We start from the raw sequence: 7,298 nt of genomic DNA on the forward strand, positions 1-7,298 counted from the left end.
TCGCATCCCAGTAGTGCTTGATAGCTACTTGAGAATGGGGCGATGTGGAAAGTTAGCTGTTCGCGACGAAAGTTATCGGGGGAGCCGAACATAACTTCTAGCTGGAGAGAACCCATGCAACGGGCATCCGGGCCTGGCGTTACCCCTTGAAAGGAGGTTTTGCTATGGCAAATTTTTGTTGGGTCTATCCCCATGTTGCGGATTGTGTCCTGGTATAACAGGTTTAGACCACTGCCGCCGTCCATCAGGTCATTTGTAAAGTGGAGTCCGCCGATTATTGGATCTAATACCAAGGCAGTCCAGCCTGCGTTCCGGATACTTCTGATTAATCCTCATGGTCGAAGGTGATTGGTTTTAACAACCATTGGCGAGACTCCTTTGGGATAGGCCGCATGGTGCGTATCTCTGGTGGCGCCATTCTGTTCATCACGTGAAGTAAGTTTACTATTTTGACTTCTTGTGGGAAATCCTTTTGTTTCCTGGTGCTCTGCTTGTGGGGTTCGTCGTCGTCCTCACTTGGTGTGTCGAGCCCCTTGTGTTCGGCGTTGAGCTTTCCGGCTTGCTTGAACACCCAACAATCTCTGTGGGTATGGTTTGCAGGCTTCCCGGGAGTACTCTGTATTTGACATATCTTGTCCAAGATTTTGTTTAAGTTGGATAGCTCGTCCCTGTTATCCTTGAGGGGCGGCTTTCTTTGATTCTGTCGCGAGCTTTTGAATCTGGCGTTGACCGCCGTGCTCTTTGGGCTGTTTCCCTTATTCCGGCACTGGTCCTTGCTGCGTCGGGGTTTTTCGTTTCCATCCCTAACTTCGGATGTACTTGGGTTGCTGGTGCTACATCTTGCCAACCAGCTGTCCTCTCCTGCGCAAAAGCGGGTCATGAGGCTTGTTAATGCGGCCATTGTTCTTGGCTTTTCTTGGCCGAGGTGTCTGGCGAGCCATTCATCTCGAACGTTATGCTTAAAAGCTGCTAGGGCTTCGGTGTCCGGACAGTCGACTATCTGATTCTTTTTAGTAAGAAATCTGTTCCAGAATTTCCGGGCTGACTCTCCGGGCTGTTGAGTTATGTGACTGAGATCGTCTGCATCCGGAGGGCGGACATAGGTCCCTTGAAAATTTGCCCGGAAAGCATACTCAAGCTCTTCCCAACTTCCAATGGTGTTTTCGGGAAGGCTTTTGAGCCAATGCCGGGCTGGCCCTTTAAGCTTGAGGGGTAAGTATTTTATGGCGTGGAGGTCATCTCCTCTGGCCATGTGTATGTGGAGGATATAATCCTCAATCCAGACCCCAGGGTCTGTTGTTCCGTCGTACGCCTCTATGTTTACGGGCTTGAATCCCACTGGAAATTCATGGTCCAGCACCTCATCAGTGAAACATAGGGGGTGTGCGGCACCCCTGTATTTGGGTGTGCCGTGATGTTCGGATATTTGTTGTGTTGCATTGCTTACTAGAGCTTGCTTTCTTGGCCCGTATATAGATCTGGCTGGGCCGTCTTCTGGATGCGGATCCTTTGGTGGATCGCGTGCCGACTTGTGTGCGGCGCCGCTTGGCGCTCCATGCTGGCCATGTGGTCATCCATCCGACCGGATGGCTTTCCTATTTTTTGACTGCGGGGGCTCTAAGGCCTCCTCATCAAATTCAGGCAGTAGCTTTCACTTCGGATAGCTTTTTGTGCGGCGACTGCCGGCATATTTGTCCGCGGTGTTGCGTACTTTGCTCCATCTGATACTGAGTGCATCTTCCGCAGTTTTGAGCTTCCGCTTCTGCTTTTTCAGGCTATGCGTAGTGGCGACGAGCCTTTTGTGGAGGTTCTTCTGCTCCATGAGTTTATCCCGCGTAAGGTCGTCCGGACTGTTGTTTTCGCCGGGGACGGAGTGTTCGGTTTGTTTATCCAAGTTGCCTTGTTTGGACGTTTGCTCGAAGGCATGTTCGTCGTCCGCCGGCTCGTCCTGCTTTATGGCTGGGTCTGTATGGCTGCTGTCTCTGTCGAGGCGGGGCTTGGAGCGGCGCTTACGTCGCCGCTTTGATTGCTTTTCGAGTGAACGATCCATCGTTGCATCCCTGTGTTCCTCGTCGTCGCTTCCTTTGGGTGTGTCCACCATGTATACATCATGAGATGAGGTGGCTGTCCAGTGCCTTATAGGCATTGGTTCATGTTCATCTCCTACATCGTCGTCCATACTGTGATGTCTTTGGAGTCGAAGTCGAGCACATCGTTTAAATTATCGACAATGGCTACGAAGTGGGTGGTGGGTGGGCTTTGAATTTCTTCATCATCCACATCCCAACCTTGTTAACCATAGTCCGGCCAGGGCTCTCCTGATAAAGAGAGAGACTTTAGTGAATTCAGAATATCACCGAAGGGCGAGTGCTGAAAGATGTCCGCGGCAGTGAACTCCATGATCGGCGCCCAATCGGGTTCGATCAGTCGGGGCGCGAAGGGCTCGGAGTCTGGAGAGGAGTCCGGCTCCTTGGAGTAACGGGCTTTATAGAGAATAGGGCTGGTGTTCGGCTCGATCGCCATAGAGATTGCAACCCCCGAGGCGGTGTCTAACCACCTGTCCTCGATTGGTGTGATCGGCTCCGAGCTAGGGGTCGGAGCGGACACAGGTGCGGCCTCCAGGGCACTGTTCGGCGGCAGAGCTAAATCATGCCCATCGTGATAGTGCGGCGCGCTCGGCTGTGGCTTGAATCCATCGAAGATCAAGTCTCCGCAGGTGTCGGCCATGTAGTTCAAAATTCCAAATCTGACTTGATGGCCAGGGGCGTAGCTTTCGATCTGCTCCAGATGACCAAGCAAATTGGCCCGCAGTGCAAAGCCACCGAATACGAAGATCTGTCTGGGGAGAAAAGTCTCACCCTGGATCGCATCGCTGTTGATGATCGGAGAAGCCATCGGGCCTAAAAGTGACGACACAGAGGAACTCTCAATGAAAGCACCAATGTCGGTGTCAAAACCGGCGGATCTCGGGTAGGGGGTCCCGAACTGTGTGTCTAGGCCGGATGGTAACAAGAGGCAGGGGACACGATGTTTTACCCAGGTTCGGGCCCTCTTGATGGAGGTAAAACCCTACGTCCTGCTTGATTAATATTGATGATATGGGTAGTACAAGAGTAGATCTACCACGAGATCAGAGAGGCTAAACCCTAGAAGCTAGCCTATGGTATGATTGTTGTCCTCCCTACGGACTAAAACCCTCCGGTTTATATAGACACCGGAGAGGGCTAGGGTTACACAGAGTCGGTTACAATGGTAGGAGATCTACATATCCGTATCACCAAGCTGGCCTTCCTCGCCAAGGAAAGTCCCTTCCGGACACGGGACGAAGTCTTCAATCTTGTATCTTCATAATCCAGGAGTCCGGCCGAAGGTATAGTCCGGCTATCCAGACACCCCCTAATCCTGGCACTCAATGTCGGCATGGCATATATGGTAGACCAAGCAAACGTTATGTATGCAAAGCTGGATCACGACAGGCTTCTTCCTCTCTTCGTCCTTTAGATCCTTCTCTGGTCCCAGGACTGTGGTGTACTCAGCATCTAGCCCAGCGACCCACTCATCATCTGAGTTTTCGAACATGCGTCTGAAGCGAGAAAGGCATCCTTTCACCGTCGCGGAAGAACAGGTGTAGATGACGTTGAGCTCATCGCCGGTGATGGTTCTGACCTTGTACTCACCGCCGATCGTGGAGATTTGGGACGCCATGGATTTGGGAGGCGGGTTAGGATTAGTGGAACTGTTGTAATGTGAATGGACGGGACGACTAGGAGCAAACCGCCGTACTATTGAAGGACGTGCGGGGACGAGTAGGAGCGAACTGCCAGCGTGCGAACGGCAGGGTAGTGGCTTTCCATTCTCCCATCATACGGGCTTCCGAGAGCCCTTGGATCTGAGATCGAATGGTTGCATGGCGTGATTCTAGACCTATGGGTGAATATACTATCCTGGAGGGTTATTCTGCAAATTTTCAGCAACTTGGCATGCGACCGTTTGATCTCAGATCCAAGGGCTGCCAGCAGCCCGTATCATGGTCGCGCCTACCACGACCGTCGTGTCGCTCGCGCGGTCGCGCCCTTGGAGATTTAACACGGTGCGTTAGGCTATCTGATGTTGGCATGTCATACATAGTCATCACTTAGTCACTCATACTACAACAAGGTTGGCTATAAGTGTATTTTTTTTTACTCCTCTCTATCTCTTTCTTCGTAATGGAGGTGGTCAGGAATCGGGAGACTCACGCCGATCGTAGCGCTCCAGTTAAAATGATAATGGAAAGTCAAATCACAGGGCCCCACCTGTCCAACAGTAACTCGTTGTCAAATCACACAGCCCTACGTTTGCAACAGCCTACTCCCTCGTCTTCTCGCGTCTCTGTCGAACCGACTAGGCGGAACTGCCCCGCCTACCGCGCAGGAAAAGCCCCGCTCTCGACTTTTAAATACAACTACACCCGCTTAAGAATCCAATGATATACTTTTTGTGACATAGTAACTCATATTTAGTTAGTCAAATGGATGACCTAGAACTACGTGCAGGCCCTATAAACCGAGACGCCTAAAAATAAAAAAACCAAGACAGAGAGGGTAGTTCAACACGTATATTTTTAGATCAATATAGTCGGGATTCATGAAGGAGCAAAACCAAGTGGTAGGCTGCTCCTGTCGTGTTGGCGTAGTAACTCAAGCAGGGTCAGTCCGCACACGAAATGGCGACACACTTAACAGGACCCCTTTGGCCGAAATGTGGCTCATCCACCGTCTTGTTCCACGTGTGATGCACCAAATTACAGTTCGGAGCAGCGGTTGGAATTGGAGGAACCCCGGTCATAGCGCCGCAGTAGTAGAAAATGAGTGATGAGGGGTCAAATCACAAAGCCCCACCTTTCCCGCATTAAGCTGGACGGACGAAGTAACCATCATTTCACTCTAGGGCGCAAGAGCATAAAGAAAAGAGAAAACAATGATGCGAGCGGCAGCTACCTAGGGCACCCTAGGGTAGGGGTCCCCACTACAGATCCTTTTTTTAAAGCGCCTCCACTACAAATCGGCTTCTCCCTTGTCCTCTTGAAGAAAACCGATGATGAGTGCGGCGGTAGGGTTTGTAGCAGTACTACGGTGTGTGGGGCCACGTCGTAGTAAATGGGTTCGAGTCGACACCTTAAATATGTGTGGGCCGCCTGGTTTTACTGGAACGAGGCAACATTTTGGGTTCGGGGACCAGTGGAGATATAGTACATACAAAAAATTGTGGACGTAGGTTCGACCGAAAGGCAATGATGCATGGGCCCTGCATTTTGATATACCCGAGGCCGCGTGAAATTTGCTACTCTCCTCAAAAGTAGTAAGGTACACATGTATTGAACGCATGAGATTTCAAAACTAAATTATGAATAAATACACACTATAGCATGCAAAGCTTTGAGTCATATATGCATGATGTAGATGTTCGTTTAGTTCTTATAGTTCATCTCATTCAAAATCAATTAGTTTTATAAAATTGTTAAGATTCATGGGGTTGTGCACTGTAAATCATAAAGTAAAAAAAACAAATAATGGCAATTCATTTAGAAAAAATAATCAATTATGATACAGAACATTCTAGAACAAAGGAGAAGTGCTTGTGTTTTGAGGTTTGTGCATTATGCTTAAGTTCAACCATGGAGTCTTCTAAATTGTACATGTGGCAGATCTAGTGGAATGTTGATGATATCCAATGGCCAGTAGTGCTCGGATTTGCCTATCTCTACACTGTCGGGTTAGCTTCGTCCAGCGACCATCTTTCAAAGTTATTGGCACACTATATAGTTCTTGTGCCATAGTTGCATGTTTTGGAAAAAAGCTACTAGTGGGTTGTACTATCTATTTAGGAATAGAAGATGTATACGTGGAAGTTGTAGGGAAAGAGATGACATGGAGCATCTCAATTCCTATGAGTAGGGATTGGAAAAGAGATGTCATTTGGTTCATATCATAGGAACTTTTCTATTGAATATACGCTAATGTTTATTTTCCTTTGAAATTAAGGGAGTATAGGAATCCATTCATATGAACCAAGTGGCTCTAAAGCTATAGAAATGATATCATGTTTATTTCCTTTGAAATGTGGAGTATATGAATCTATTCCTATCAACCAATTGGCTCTAAAGGAAAAAATCCTATAAAAATCATATCATATAGAGTTCCTATGATATTCCTCAACACTAAAGGATGCTTGAAATTGCTGCGGGTGATACGATGGTCTTTCTTTGTAGACTCCTCCCCCATCTTTATAGTTACCTCTCGAAGATGAATGAAATGATATATACATGGTATTCTACATGTGCAATTTGGTACACGAAAACTCAGTAAAAGTTTGCGAGGTTCGAATTTTCAATAAAGCTATATGCACTGCACTTCGGAATGGATGGAGCATACGGCAGTTGCTAACACTCACGTGGAAGATTTGTGTGTAGGAGAAGTGGTTGTTCTATTAAATGACATGGCAAAACTGACACCGTCGGATGCCGATCTAACGGTTCTTACGGCGTTCGTCAGGAAAAGGCTTGTGGTGAACATTTGTCGGATAATGATTTACGGACACATGCATTGCATTGATACGTGCCCCCTCTCTCTCACGCACACACATCCTCACGAGTCACAACTCTCTCGAGTCCTCTCGCAGACTCGCACGTCGCACCCACCGTCTATCTGCAGGTAGACGTCATGCATATATGTGCTCTTCACACCCTACCCTCAGAACTTCTAAAAAACAATAGACGGCGCGCACATTTTATTTTAGCTCACACGTCACACACTTATACTATTACACTTACGGCGAACGTTCTTTGGGCACAGTATATTGTACTCTCACGAAGAGAAGCGGTGCACGCACGCACGAGTTCTCTCACACCCACTCTCACGGGTACACGTAGGAGCGCATTTTTTTGAAGCTGGTACAACAAAATCACTCCACTATATATAAAAGCAGGAGCCTTAGCGCTTGTGTAACGCCCTCAATGCGGCTATAGCTCCCACGTGTCGAGGCACGACTTAGAGACATAACCGCATTGAAAGCAATGTCGCAAGCCAGGCAATCATTACAACATCCCATGTAATATATATTAAAAGGGGGAGAAACATAGTTGGGTTACACTCGCCACGTCACATCAAAGTACATAAATAACATCCATCATACAAACACTCATGGCCCGACTACGGCGCCAAAATAGAAGAAAACCCAACATGCGACAAGGCCCTGAATCGAACCCCAACTAGGCACCACTACTGATCATCAGGAAAAGACACGTAGTAACGCTGAGA

Source organism: Triticum urartu, chromosome 3, assembly GCF_003073215.2.
Source record: "Triticum urartu cultivar G1812 chromosome 3, Tu2.1, whole genome shotgun sequence".
NCBI classification, from domain to species: domain Eukaryota; kingdom Viridiplantae; phylum Streptophyta; class Magnoliopsida; order Poales; family Poaceae; genus Triticum; species Triticum urartu.